General features: G+C 37.2%; 1 protein-coding gene and 1 long non-coding RNA gene across 9 annotated transcripts in view; one reads left to right on the top strand and one right to left on the bottom strand.

Moving 5' to 3' along the window:
* The window catches only part of CHL1 (cell adhesion molecule L1 like), a 201,240-nt gene that overhangs the window by 168,384 nt on the left and 17,868 nt on the right, over positions 1–14,988 (bottom strand). The window contains exon 2 of one of the 8 annotated variants that reach the window (XM_043587950.1): positions 2,621–2,678. The exons of the other annotated variants lie outside the window; for them this stretch is intronic. The gene's annotated coding sequence lies outside the window, so the exon portion shown is untranslated. The remainder of the gene's footprint in view (positions 1–2,620; positions 2,679–14,988) is intronic. 8 annotated transcript variants of the gene reach the window in all.
* Positions 10,756–14,760, top strand: LOC122487447. The gene is made up of 2 exons (XR_006298386.1): positions 10,756–11,955; positions 14,591–14,760. It is a non-coding gene; the product is annotated as an uncharacterized LOC122487447 (long non-coding RNA).

The raw sequence follows: 14,988 nt of genomic DNA, 5'->3' as shown, positions 1-14,988 counted from the left end.
TGGGAGAGAAAAGACGGGGTTTTTTGTTTGTTTTTCTCATTTACCTCAGAAGCACAACAGGCTCCCATTCAGTCCTAGGCACTAGCTCTGGCATTTATGCAGCATGGCTCGAATGCTACACACATACACAGGGCTATTCTAGACCCCAACTTCAGGTCTAATAATAGATCATTTCCTCTCTTCCTATGTTTCTTCTCATATAACTTTTCTATAAAAAGTTAGATAGTTGGGGCGCCTGGGTGGCTTGGTCGGTTAAGCATGAGACTTCAGCTCAAAAATGAATAAGCTCTCTCTCTCTCTCTCTCTCTCTCTCAAAAATGAATAAGCATTACAAAAATTTTTTTTTAAGTTAGGTAGAAAAATATTTTTTTAAAAAAAAATTTTTTTTTTCAACGTTTATTTATTTTTGGGACAGAGAGAGACAGAGCATGAATGGGGGAGGGGCAGAGAGAGAGGGAGACACAGAATCAGAAACAGGCTCCAGGCTCTGAGCCATCAGCCCAGAGCCCGACGCGGGGCTCGAACTCACAGACCGCGAGATCGTGACCTGGCTGAAGTCGGACGCTTAACCGACTGCGCCACCCAGGTGCCCCGAAAAATATTTTTTAAAATGATTCACCAGACAACTTCCTGCTTAGTTTTAATAGATAGGCATTATTAGGTGGTAGTTATTAAAGAAAAAATAAGATTGATATGGTGGGAAGAGGTGGACAACATTTACACATTTTCAACTCTGGAAATAACTGCTACTTTACTGTATGACATAAACATTGATTTTACCCGTGAAAACTCCTGGTGACATTATTTACCTGAAATAATGTGCATGAATTAAACTGATATGCATTTCAGTTTTCACCAAAAATTTTCTCTATTTTCAACAAGAAAATATTTTGACAAGGACTAAGATACACTTCTTGTGATGTTTTCAAAACTCCTATGTGAAGCCTATCAGAAACCATCTACTTGGATTGTCTACTAAACATTGGGGACAGGAGGAAGCACCTTGAAAAACTACAAGCACTACAAAGTACATTTTTTTTTCTCTAAGAAGTCATAGAAATATTTCCATTTTGGGGCACCTGGGTGGCTAAGTCAGATGAGCAGTTGGCTCTTGAATTCGGCTCAAGTCATGATCTCAAGAGTTGAGGAAATCGAGCCTTGCATCCAGCTCCGTGATGAAAATGCTGAGCCTGCTTGGGATCCTCTCTCTCTTTCTCTCTCTCAGTCTTTCTCTTTCTCTCTCAAAATAAATAAATGGGTATTAAAAAAAATAAGAAATCGCAATCACTCTCTTGATTTTAGATATCTAGAGAAGCACACTCACTGTTTAGTTCCTAGAAAATGGTGGTGGTGTTTATTATGTTTGCCTGATTGTGGGACTGTCAGTGTGTGCATGTGTTTAAGATACTGAATTGTTTCATGTTTGACCCAGCTTTCACTTTGGTTTTATGAACAGTCTTATAAAGAAAAAAAAAAAAAAAAAAGATAGGCTTTAAGAATTAGGATCCATCCTACTGGATAAATCTCTATATTCATTTTCAGACTTCAGAGATATTAAATTTGGCATAACTCTAAGGATCAAATAAAAGACAGTCTGATCCTGACCCATATTCCTCTACTTATTGTCTTCCTATTGAGTTGGACTGGAGGCTCTCTAAGGTAAGTGTCACTCCAATTCCTTACCATTTTTCCTTACCAATTCCTAAGTGCTCGATGCTGCTTGTTGAATGAATAAAAGGTTTACGAACTTAATATTCTAGCTAGTTAGTACCTGATATAGTCCTTTTGAGTTCTTTAAATCAATTTTTTTGCATTTTTATCCCACTAAATTCTGCTGTGTAATGTAGCCAATATGGTTTTTGATAATTCAGTGAATCTATTAATATTAACAAAATCAACAAGCATGTATTTAGCAAAAGCTCCAGGCCAGTCACTGCTGAGACAGTTTAAAACATAGTTCATTTAGTAATTGCAACAATCTTCTGAAATATGCACTATTTTTCATCGATGATACAATGCAGTTACAGTACAAAAATACCACATTCTGAATAGATGACTACTTTTAAAAAGTGGTATAGTGTCCACACAAAAGTTATTTAACCCCATGGGTCAATACATAGACAAGGTTTACCTTCTAATATTAATTTTCTAATGGGGATTTGTATTCCCATAACACTTCACGTAAGTATCACTATTTTACATCATATAGTGATAGTGATGAACCAAAAGGTTTTCACCAAAAGCTTACTTAATTTCATGGATATTTCAACCAGAAAAGAGTTTGAAGGGTGGTGTGGTTGGTAGAATAATGACTTCCCAAGATATCTATATACTAATCCCTAGAAACTGTGAGAATGTTGCCTTACATGGTAAATGAGACTTTGCAAATGTGATTATATTAAGGACCTTGAGATAGAGAGATTATTCTGTATTATGTGAATGGGTCCAATAGAATCGCAGGTTCTTTGCAGGAAGAAGGCAGGAGGGTGAGTCAGAAAAGGTGACATAAGGGCAGAGCAGAGAAAGAGAAGTTGGAAGACGTTATGCTATTGGCTTTGAAGATGACAAGGAATATAAGTAGATTCTAGAAGCTAGAAAAAACAAAAAAACAGATTCTCACCTAGAGGCTCCAAGGGTACATAGTTCTGAAGACACCTTGATTTTAGGCCTTCTAACCCCTAGAACCACAAGAGAACATATTTATGTTGTTTTAAGCCACCAACTTGGTGCTGTTGACAGTAACAACAGGAAATGAAACAGGTCAAGTAACACAGTCATGTGTAGATAAGAACTTATATTTTGATTTGGGGAGTCAATGTCTGGTACTTATTTAGGTTCACACAAAATATATGCTGCCTTCTAACTATTTTGCCAGGAGATGAAATAATATTATATCCATAAGCTTAAATTCAAATGATGCTGCTCCTTACAGAAACCTAAATTTTTATATAAATTTGTCAAATATGTAGTCATATCATTATTGAGCAGATAAAATGTTTTCATAAATTAACTCAATGAATATTAAGATACAATAGACTAACATCTTATATAAGTTCGGTATCTGTAGTCTCATTAACTTAATATTAAACACATAATTTAATCTCACTCTTGGGGTACCTGGGTGACTCAGTTGGTTAAGCATTTGACTTAGGCTCAGGTTATGGTCTCACAGTCTGTGGGTTCAAGCCCTGCATCAGGCTCTGGGCTGACAGCTAGAAGCCTGGGGCCTGCTTCGGATTCTGTGTCTCCCTCTCTCTCTGCCCCTCCCCTGTTTGTGCGCTCTTTGTCTTTCAAAAATAAACAAGCATTAAAATTTTTTTTTAAATGAATTAGCTCTTCAATGGTGTGCTCGTCTATATTCCAATGGTAAGAATGCTCAAGAACTGACATAAACATTAGGAACATTACCTGATGCACTAAGTACTACTCATTATAAATAAGTCTTTGTATGGATGTTAAATACTGGAGTGTGACTATGTGGTTTACCTCTATTTTTGTGATGAGGAGATTGAGTTGACTTTTGGTCTAGTCTTTCCCAACCACCATGAAATTAAAAATGGAAAGGCATGAGATTTCTCTCAGATCTAAGCAAGTTAATCTTTTGAATGAGTTTAGTTAGGGTCTTTTAGCTCCTCTAAATACTCTAATAGATCTACATTGTGATTAAGAGCTGAAACAAAGTTTCAGTGATAATGGTTCCACTTGAGGATCAAAAAACACAAATTCTATGTTTGTAATTTTGCAATGTAGCTTCAGTGTTTTTATTTTATGAAGAAGTTTAGATCCAGAAAATATAATTTAAAAATTCTAAGGGTGCCTGGGTAGCTCAGTCAGTTGCGTGTCCAGCTTTGGTTCAGGTCATGATCTCATGGATTGTGGGTTTGAGCCCTGTGTTGGGCTCTGTGCTGACAACTCAGAGCCTGGAGCCTGCTTTGGATTCTGTCTCTTTCTCTGCCCTTCCCCCACTCACGTTTGGTTTCTCTCCCTCTCAAAAATAAACAAACATTACAAATGAGTAAATAAATATTCCTATATAATTGCCATCTAGAATTTTTAAATATTAACATCGTCAGGGCCCCTGGGTGGCTCAGTCGGTTAAGTGTCCAACTTCGGCTCAGGTCATGATCTCGTGGTTTGTGGGTTCTAGTCCCATGTCAGGCTCTGTGCTGACAGCTCAGAGCCTGGAGCCTGCTTCAGATTCCATGTCTCCCTCTCTCTGCCCTTCCCCTGCTCATGCTCTGTCTCTGTCAAAAATAAATAAACGTTAAAAATTTTTTTTAAAGTTAACATCATCATACTTGCCTCAGAACTCACATTTTATTTTTATTTTTATTGATGTATTTTTTAAGTAGGCACTATATCCAATATGGGGTTCATCCTCACAACCCTGAGATTAAGAGTTACATGCTACCTGGACAAACAAAAACTAAAGGAGTTCATGACCACTAAACCAGTCCTGCAAGAAATTTTAAGGGGGACACTCTGAGGGGAAAAAATATGAAAAACAACAACAAAGACTAAGAGCATGAAAAACAACAACAAAGACTAAGAGCAATAAAGACTAGAAAGGACCAGAGAATGCCACTAGGAACTCCAACTCTACAGGCAACAAAATGGCAATAAATTCATATCTCTCAGTATTCACTCTAAATGTCAGTGGACTAAACACTCCAATCAAAAGACATAGGATAACAGAATGGATAAGAAAACAAGATCCATCTATATGCTGTTTACAAGAGACCCACTTTAGACCTAAAGACACCTTCAGGTTGAAATTAAGAGGATGGACAACCATCTATCATGTTAATGGTCACCAAAAGAAAGCCAGAGTAGTCATACTTATATCAGACAATCTAGATTTTAAAATAAAGACTGTAACAAGAAATGAAGAAGGGTATTATATCATAATTAAGGGGTCTATCCACCAAGAAGATCTAACAATTGTAGACATTTATGCTTCAAACGTGGACGCACCCAAAAATATATATCAATTAATCACAAACATACAAAAACTCATTGATAATAATACCATAACAGTAGGGGACTTCAACACCCCACTTACAGCAATGGACAGACCATCTGAACAGAAAATCAATAAGGAAACAATGGCTTTGAATGACACACTGGACTGGATGGACTTAACAGATACATTCAGAACATTTCATCCTAAAGTATCAGAATACACATTCTTCTTGAGTGCACATGGAACATTCTCCAGAACATACCACATACAGGGATACAAATCGGCCCTTAACAAGTACAAAAAGATCGAGATCATATTGTGCATATTTTTAGACCACAATGCTATGAAACTCGAAATCAACCACAAGAAAAAAATTGGAAAGACAACAAATACTTGGAAACTAAAGAACATCCTACTAAAGAGTGAATTGGCTAACCAAGAAGTTAAAGAAGAAATTAAAAAGTACATGGAAGCCAATAAAAATAACAACACCACAGCCCAAATCCTCTGGGACTCAGCAAAGGTGGTCATAGAGGGAAGTGTATGGCAATCCAGGCCTTCCTAAAGAAGAAAGAAAGGTCTCACATATACAAACTAACCTTACACCTTAAAGAGCTGGAGAAAGAATAGCAAATAAAATCTCAAACCAGCAGAAGATGGGACATAATAAATATCAGAGCAGAAATCAATGCTATCAAAACCAAAAACAAAACAAAACAACAAAAACAGTAGAACAGTTCAATGAAACCAGCAGCTGGTTCTTTGAAAGAAGTAACAAAATTGATAAACCCCTAGCCATTTTGATCAAAAAGAAAATGGAAAGGACCCAAATAAAGAAAATCAAGAATGAAAGAAGAGAGATCACAACTAACACTGAAGAAATACAAACAATAATAACAGAATATTGTGAGTATTTATTCACCAGTAAATTGGGCAATGTGGAAGAAATGGAAAAATTCCTAGATACATATAAACTATTAAAACTGAAACAAGAAGAAAGAAAAAATTTGAACAGACCTATAACCACTAAAGAAATCAAATTAGTAATCAAAAATCCCCCCAAAAAACAAGAGTCCAGGGCCAGATGGCTTTCCAGGGGAATTCCACCAAACATTTAAAGAAGATTAACACCTATTCTTTTGAAGCTGTTCCAAAAAATAGAAATGGAAGGAAAACTTCCAAACTCATTCTATGAAGCCAGCATTACTTTGATTCCAAAACCAGACAAAGATCCCACTAAAAAGGAGAACTATAGACCAATTTCCCTGATGAACATGGATGCAAAAACCCTCAACAAGATACTAGTCAACCGAATCCAACGATACATCAAAAGAATTATTCACCATGACCAAGTGGGATTCATACCTGGGATGCAGGTCTGGTTCACTATCTGCAAAACAATCTATGTGATACATCACATCAATAAAAGAAAAGACAATAACCACATGATCCTCTCAATAGATGCAGAGAAATCATTTGACACAATACAGCATCCTTTCTTGATAAAAACCCTCAAGAAAGTAGAAATAGAAGGATCATACCTTGAGATCATAAGAACTATGTATGAACGACCCACTACTAATATCATCCTCAATGGGGAAAAACTGAGAGCTTTCCCCTTAAGGTGAGGAACACAACGGGGGTGTCCACTGTTGCCACTATTATTCAACATAGAATGGAAATCCTAACCTCAGCAAACAGACAACACAAAGTAGTAAAAGGCATCCAAATCGGCAAGGAGGAAGTCAAACTAACAGGCACATGAAAAACTACTCAACATCACTCATCATCAGGGAAATGCAAATCAAAATCACAATGAGATACCACGCCACACCTGTCAGAATGGCTAACATTAACAACTCAGGCAACAACAGGTGTTGGCGAGGATGCGGAGAGAGAAGATCTCTTTTGCATTGCTGGGTGGGAATGCAAGCTGGTGCAGCCACTCTGGTAAACAGTATAGAGGTTCCTCAAAAAATAAAAAATAGAACTACCCTATGACCCAGCAATTGCACTACTAGGTATTTATCCAAGGAATACAGGTGTGCTTATTCAAATGGGGCACATGCACCCCAGTGTTTATTGCAGCACTATCGACAATAGCCAAAGTACGGAAAGAGCCCAAATGTCCATCAATGGATGAATGGATAAAGAAGATGTGGTATATATACATACAATGGAGTATTACTCAGCAAACAAAAAGGATGAAATCTTGCCATTTGCAACTATGTGGATGGAACTAGAGGGTATTATGCTAAGCGAAATTAGAGAAAGACAAACATCATGACTTCACTCATATGTGGAATTTAAGATACAATACAGATGAACATAAGGGAAGGGAAGCAAAAATAATATAAAAACAAGGAGGGGGACAAAACATAAGAGACTCTTAAATATAGAGAACAAACTGAGGGTTGCTGGAGGGGTTGTGGGTGGGAAGATGGGCTAAATGGGGAAAGGGGCATTAAGTAAGATACTTTTAGGAATGAGCAATGGGTGTTATACATAGGGGATGGATCACTGGAATCTACTCCTGAAATCATTATTGCACTATATGCTAATTAACTTGGATGTAAATTAAAAAATAAATTAAGAAAAGAAAAATAAATAACCTAGTATCAGAAATAAATAAACAATGGAACACCAAAAAAAAAAAGAAAGAAAAAGAAAGAAAATTTAAAAAAAAAAGGTAACATATTGTAGGACTCCATTTACATACAAAGTGCATAATAGGAATATCAATAAAGACAGAAAGTGGATTAGTAGTTGCTTAGTGCTGGAAGAATTGGGGGCTAGGAGGTGAAATCTAAATGGCAGGGGGGTATTTTTCTGGTGATAAAACTATACCAAAATGGATTATGGTAACAGTTGTGCATATCTGTGAATATACTAAAAATTATGGAACTGCACATTTTAAATGGATGAATCCTATGGTATGTGAATAAAATCTCAATAAACCTGTTTAAAACAAAACAAAAAAAGCAGCACATGCTTTACCGAGTCAGCCAAGCATCCCCAGAAATCACTTTTTAAATAAATAAAATACAAGAAATTAAGTTGAAAGCCCCTAAATTTCCCTTCTAAATTTCATTTCCCTTTACTCCTAAAAAGAGCCAACATATTTAATTTAATGTGTTAGCAACACATTTTTATCTTCTACAAAGAAAATATAGTGTTACATGAGTGTTTTTAATTCACATAATTGGTATTGTTAACAAGAAAACAGGCCCCAAATGGAGTTGCTTATGCTAAGCCTAACCACACCAAACCAAGACTTAACTTACAGGTTCAGCCTGTCCTAGAAATGGAATCCTACACTCATCAATCAAGAATCGCCTGATCAGCAATAGCAAGGTAATCTACCCGATAGATCTCTGCTACCTCCTAAAGGAAAGTGACCTCGTTTGAAGCAATTCACTTTTTGCTACTATTCCTTGTATGTGCTCCCTTCCGCCCCTAAAAGTCTTTCACTTTGTACACCTTCTCAGAGCTCCTTTCTATATGCTAGACAGGATACTGCCTGATTCATGAATCACTGAATAAGGCCCATTAGATTTAAAAAATGTACTCATTTAAATTTTGCTTTTTTTTTTTTTAATGTTTATTTTTGAGACAGAGACAGAGCATGAACGGGGAGGGTCAGAGAGAGAGGGAGACACAGAATCGGAAACAGGCTCCAGGCTCCGAGCCATCAGCCCAGAGCCTGACGCGGGGCTCGAACTCACGGACCGCGAGATCGTGACCTGGCTGAAGTCGGACGCTTAACCGACTGCGCCACCCAGGCGCCCCTAAATTTTGCTTTTTAATAGTATCATACACAAGGTATCATTCTGACACTTGTTTTTTTCCACATAAATTGTTTTTAAAATAGGGGCGCCTGGGTGGCTCAGTCGGTTAAGCGTCAGACTTTTTAGCTCAGGTCATGATCTCACAGTCTGTGAGTTTGAGCCCCGCGTAGGGCTCTGTGCTGACAGCTCGGAGCCTGGAGCCTGCTTCAGATTCTGTCTCCCTCTCTCTCTGCCCCTCCCCTTCTCATGCTCTGTCTCTCTCTGTCTCAAAAAGAAATAAAAACATTAAAAAAATTTTTAATTGTTTTCAAAATCTACATTTATATTTGAATGTAATATATTCACTCATTTGAACTGTTCTATAGAAGTCAACACGCATATACTAAATATTTTATATATTTCAATTTATTCATCCCCTTTTGATAGACATTTAGGTTTTTTACACTTTATGTACTTATAAATGACTGCAACACAGGGGGCACTTGGCTGGCTCAGTCAATACAGCATGCAACTCTTGATTTTGGGGTTGTAAGTTCAAGCCTTACTTTGGGCATAGAGCATACTAAAAAACAAAACAAAACAACACAAAATTAAACAAAACAAATGGTTCACAGTACATGTTTGTATTGTAGGGCATAAAAGCAGGCTGCCTCAAAATGGGCCCCTTTCATATGAAGATGATTTTGTGTTAAAAGCAATCAAAACCCAGAAGATTCAAGAAAAGCTCTTTACCACCCTCTTCAACTACCTGAAAAGAATTTAGATAGAGGACCTGCTCCAAGAAGAAAACTATCACCAGAGATAAAACTATGTTATATTATGAATTGGTATAATAGACAGGGGGAACTTAGCAAGGCCTGTTTGATCAAAGCCCTCTATGCCCCATTGTTTCTGAGTGGCCCACATACATTTCTTTCCCATACCTTTAACTCTTTTTCATCTTCCTAAGGGTTACATTCATTTCCTGTGAAGTCCCAGACGCCTACCTACTTCTCCTTATTTCAAAAAGACATATATACCTCACTTTGACTGTCTTTGGAATTTCCTTGTCTGTGTGGATTTCTCATGTGTATGAAATTAAATACGATTTCCTCCCATTAATCTGTTTCATGTCAATTTGATTCTTAGTCCAGCTAGAAGGATCTTGAATAGCAGAAGAAATTCTTCCTTCCTGACTGCATAGTCCCCCTTGAGCACATGCATGAGCACTTCTCTTGGGTAATCATGCAGCTGCAGAATGGCTGGAGCATCCCATGGGATAAACATTTTCACCCTCACTAGCTACTGTGAATTCCTCCTCCCACAGGGGGTTCTGTCACTTTTCACTCACACAAGCAGAGCATGAATGCTCCCATTTCCTGATATCTTCACAACATCTAGTTCTAGATATTTTCCCTGTTGCAGTCCAATAAATGTTAAACACACCCTCATTGGTTTTTTTTTTTAATCAGCTTTACTAAGGCATAATTTACATGGAGTAAAATTAACAAGTTTTAAATGTATAATTCAGCAAATATTGACAAAACTATACATTTGTTTAAACATGACTGTAATCAATATACAAAATATTCTCATCACCTCAACTCCTAAACCTCACCCACTATCCCTGAAATCACTGATCTTATTTCTGTCCCTCCTGTTTTACCTTTTCCAGAATATTCTATAAATGAAATCATACAAAATTTATCCTTTTAGGTCTGCCTTCTTTCACTCAGCATGATGCTTTGAGAGTCATTCATGTTATTGCATATGGTCTATTCTTTGTGATTGCTGAATAATATTCCATGGCTACAGATGAGTTATAATTTGTTTTCACTGTGATTTTAATTCACACTGTCCTGATTAAAGTCGAGTGTCTTTACATGTGTTTTTGGCCATTTGAGTTTCTGTTTTCTAAAATGTGTTCTCTCTCTTTGCCCATTTTTCCATTGTGTTATCTTTTTATTTTCTCACCAATTTAAAAATTATTATTTGTTCTTTATGTCATTATCCGTATAACAGATTATAACCATATATACATATACATATACACATATACATATATATATATATATATATATATATATATATCTGAAAATAAACATCTAAAGCCTAAACTTTAATTGTCCTAGGAGAGAACAGTTAGAAACTTTTCACATCACTAATGTATACAGCAAAATAAATAGGGTAGGCATTTGGGTTAAAATCAACATAATATACTTGCTATTCAGTAACCCTTTTCATTATAAAATGCTTCTTTCCTTGGGAAGGGGGAGGTGGGTACCGTGTTCTCTACTCACATGGAAAAACTTAAACAGGGTAAATTAAAATATAGCAAGGGGGGAAAAGATAACCAAATTCTATTTGATACAATTATCTTTCCATTTTAATCAAACCACATCATGCTTATGATCAATAATTGAATGGAAAATGTCTTTCATCTTCCATACCCAACACAAAACTGCTGTAAGAATTAATGAGCAGGTTCCCCCAGTGGAGCACAGGCACATTCTTTCAGCTGCGCATGCCCTCTTTCAGACCAGAAGCTCACTAAATGTCACTCACCCCAGCCCTGAGCCCTCCTGAGGCTCATCCGAATCCCTCCACTACCAGGCAGCATGGAAACACGTATCTTAAACCTCTTCTTCTCACAACCCCATATTCTTTGGTTGTTTCCTATGTAGGTTTCCTGCCTGCAGGGGCTGTGTGCTATTTCTCACAACAATCCCCAAACCACCCATATCATCTTATTAAAAGTACAATAAACAGTCTCACAAATCCCCTTTATCACACCCTAGTTCAAGTCCAAGTTGTTCTCATTCCCCAAGTGGAATACCAACTGGTCCTGCTCTCTGTTGCAATCCACTCCTCATGCGACAGCTAAAGTGATTTTTTTACAAACATAAATCAGATCAACTTGCTTGAACTGCTTGGATTCCTTTGAAGTTCCTATAGTGTGCTTTAAATTCATATTCTTATCCATGACCTGTAAAGCCTCACAGGATCTGCCCTAACCTTACCTTTGCCAATCTCTCCCAAGCTCCCTGCACTCCAGCTTCTAGCCTTCTGTCAGCTCTAGACCATGCCAAATTCCTGTCTTCCACAGCGCCTTTCCGCTCCCTGCCCCTCTGCCTGGAACCCTGCTCCCCTGGCTTTTTTCCTGTTTGCCTTCTTCCCCTTCTGGCTCGGATTGAAAGTCACCTTCTCAGAAAAGCCTTTCTAAAAGTAAGTTCCTCCTTTCATTTTTCTCTATCATAATCCTTTGTTTCTTTCCTCTAATGATTTTATTTGTTTACTTATTTATTGGCTGACATTCTCAGTAATGGTAGACTCTGGAAGGCAGGGAATTTATCTTCATTTTAATGCTTAGCACGGTGCCTGGGATTTATAAACAGCTCAATAAATATTTGATGAATGAATGAATGACTCCTTGGAGTCAGAACTACACACACACACACTTCACTTCGAGTCACTGGTTCTTTCCCTCTCTTATATCTGGGAGCATAGCTTCAGACCCATATGTAGGTAAATTTTTTCTGATACTGTTCTTTTCTAGCATGAATCTGGTCAACAAAATTATTCAGGAGTTGCACAGAAGGTAATTCCTTCCCCAGTGCACACAGGGCTGGGGCGGGGGGCGGGGGGCGGGGAAGCTACTGAAAATTCCCTTCCTCTGCAGACTTTTTAAACTGCTAATCAGCACAAACGGGTTGGAGCAGATTGTGCACAAAAGGTTGCTGAAATGGCACATAACTAATTCTAGGTGATTTAATATCTGACATTGCCCTAGTGAAAATATTGACAAAAAAGAAGAATATGGAGTCTTTCTGCACTGCTGAATTTGGTGTTAGCTTTTAAGCCTCTATCAAAACATTTCCATAAATCAACATTGCTTAAAAAAAAAAAAAAAAAAAGAGAGAGAGAGATCTGGGTGTGGCATCTGGAAACCACTGCCAAATTAGGAAAATGCTAGCAAATGGCAAAATGCTAGTTTTCTGGGTATGAATCGCCGTATTTAGCAATCCTTTCCCAAATGTTCCACTTTGTCAATGTCAAAGGTTGCCTCCGGCAGTGTTCCTTGAGTGTCCAATGGCATCTTATGCCTATTGGAGAAATAAGCCTCCCAAATATATTGTCGATACCTATGGTCAGTTAAGAGTCATAGAGAAATATGAAGTTCCAACGCTTCTGGTAAACCCACATCTTACTATTCCAGGCATCTATCAGCATAAAAAATATTTTATAAGGGGTACCTGGGTGGCTCAGTTGGTTAAAAAATATTTTATGTTTATTTATGGAAAGATCTGTTATATGTTGGCTATATTAGGGTACAGAGGCTATTCTGGTACATTATTCCACAATTCACTCTCAACTGCTTTACCAGAGTATTCATTTTCATCCTTCTCATGGACACTTTAAAAGAATACACAAAAAGTAAGAAGATTCTTTTCAACTGTCATATAGAAAAGTCAACTGTGGATTCAAAACAGATCAATAAAAACAAACTGCAGTTTTTACAATTATTCTGCCATACACCCTCAAAGAGCCAAAGCTTCAAGCTCCAGTAATACTATTTTCCCCACAATACCTCAATTCAAAACAGTACCATTAGTCATGGATTTTTCTTTATGTATTTAAAAAATTTTATTATTTTTTTTAAAACTTTTTTCAACGTTTTTTATTTATTTTTGGGACAGAGAAACAGAGCATGAACAGGGGAGGGGCAGAGAGAGAGGGAGACACAGCATCGGAAACAGGCTCCAGGCTCCGAGCCATCAGCCCAGAGCCTGACGCGGGGCTCGAACTCACGGACCGCAAGATCATGACCTGGCTGAAGCCGGACGCTTAACCAACTGCGCCACCCAGGCGCCCCATAAAAAATTTTATTTTTAAGTAATCTCTACACTCAACATAGGGCTTGAACTCACAACCCTGAGATCATGAGTCACATGCTCCAGTGAATGAACCAGCCAAGCACTCCTGAGTCTTAAAATACTATCTGATTAGTATTGTTCCTCTAAATACAGTGGTATTTTTTTTAAACATAATTTTTTGTTTATATTTTCTGCCATATTTTGGCAGGTAGGACTCAGATCTCACATTCTTGGGGGTTAAAATAGCTCTAAAGACATTTATGCCCATTTAGAACATTCATTATACCAATTTCCAAAGCTTTAGGCTGGAAGTTGACAAATATGATGAAGGTGACTATTTCATGGAGCCAAATAAATACAAAATGAGTAGAAATGCGGAAAGTAAAAAAAAAAACAAAAGCAAAAAAAACACAAAACTTCTAATTCATAAAATGGCGAACGCAAGTAAACTTCACTATCACATCATTTCAATAGATGGCAATGGCATCCTTGTCAAAAGTCAAGTTGTAAAGCTTTTGGGAGTTACGCTTCAATGCACAGCAAGGTTTTATAATTAGTCACTTAGTATGAGGCCGAGAAATAAATGTCACTTTTCGCACTTAACAAACATACAGTGGTATAAGCTAATCCATGACAATTTTACAAGGTTTTCATTTTGCTGATACATGCTTGCTGAGAAAGCAGAGCCTAAGACAGCGAATTCAGCATAAGTGAGGTTATGTAGACTTACAAAAGAGCAGTTATGTACGTGTATGTTATGTATATGAACACATGCTATGTGTTCAAATTCTCAACTTTATAGTCTCTGTCTATATGCCTTGTCACTGTTACTGACTAGGTGCACATGATTAACATTTGTAAGGAGTAAGTTCAGAAAATAAAGCCAGGATATTTCATATCACTGCAACTATTGCTTTTTCAACTCTACTAACACACTATGCTTTCTCCTACTGAACTTTAAAAAGTTATATTTTCTGTATTTCTAGGTATTAATGAAATACCCACAGTAATGAAAGAGAAGAATGCATTATACAAGATGCTATCGGAAGCAAGAACATTCATCACTGAGTAATACTGTGGATATTCATTTCCCTACCTTTTTTAAAAAGTGAAATTACTGATGTAATTAAAATGCAATATATAAAAGATTCAAGAAGTCGATTATGTAAGTGTTAGTATGGCTAATAAGAAAACAAAAAGGAGGGGTGCCTGGCTGCCTCAGTCTGAAGAACATGCAACTCTTGATCTTGGGGGGGTCATGAGTTCAAGGCCCATGTTGGGTTTAGAGATTACTGAAATTAATAAAACTTTAAAAATTGTTAAGTGAAAAAAATTTTAGAAGTGGTATTTGTAATGTGCCACATGGGCTCAAGTCTCTAAGAAA

This window comes from Prionailurus bengalensis, chromosome A2 (genome assembly GCF_016509475.1).
Source record: "Prionailurus bengalensis isolate Pbe53 chromosome A2, Fcat_Pben_1.1_paternal_pri, whole genome shotgun sequence".
NCBI classification, from domain to species: domain Eukaryota; kingdom Metazoa; phylum Chordata; class Mammalia; order Carnivora; family Felidae; genus Prionailurus; species Prionailurus bengalensis.
The sequence above is the reverse complement of the archived record's forward strand: the minus strand, read 5'-3'. Positions and strand labels throughout refer to the sequence as shown.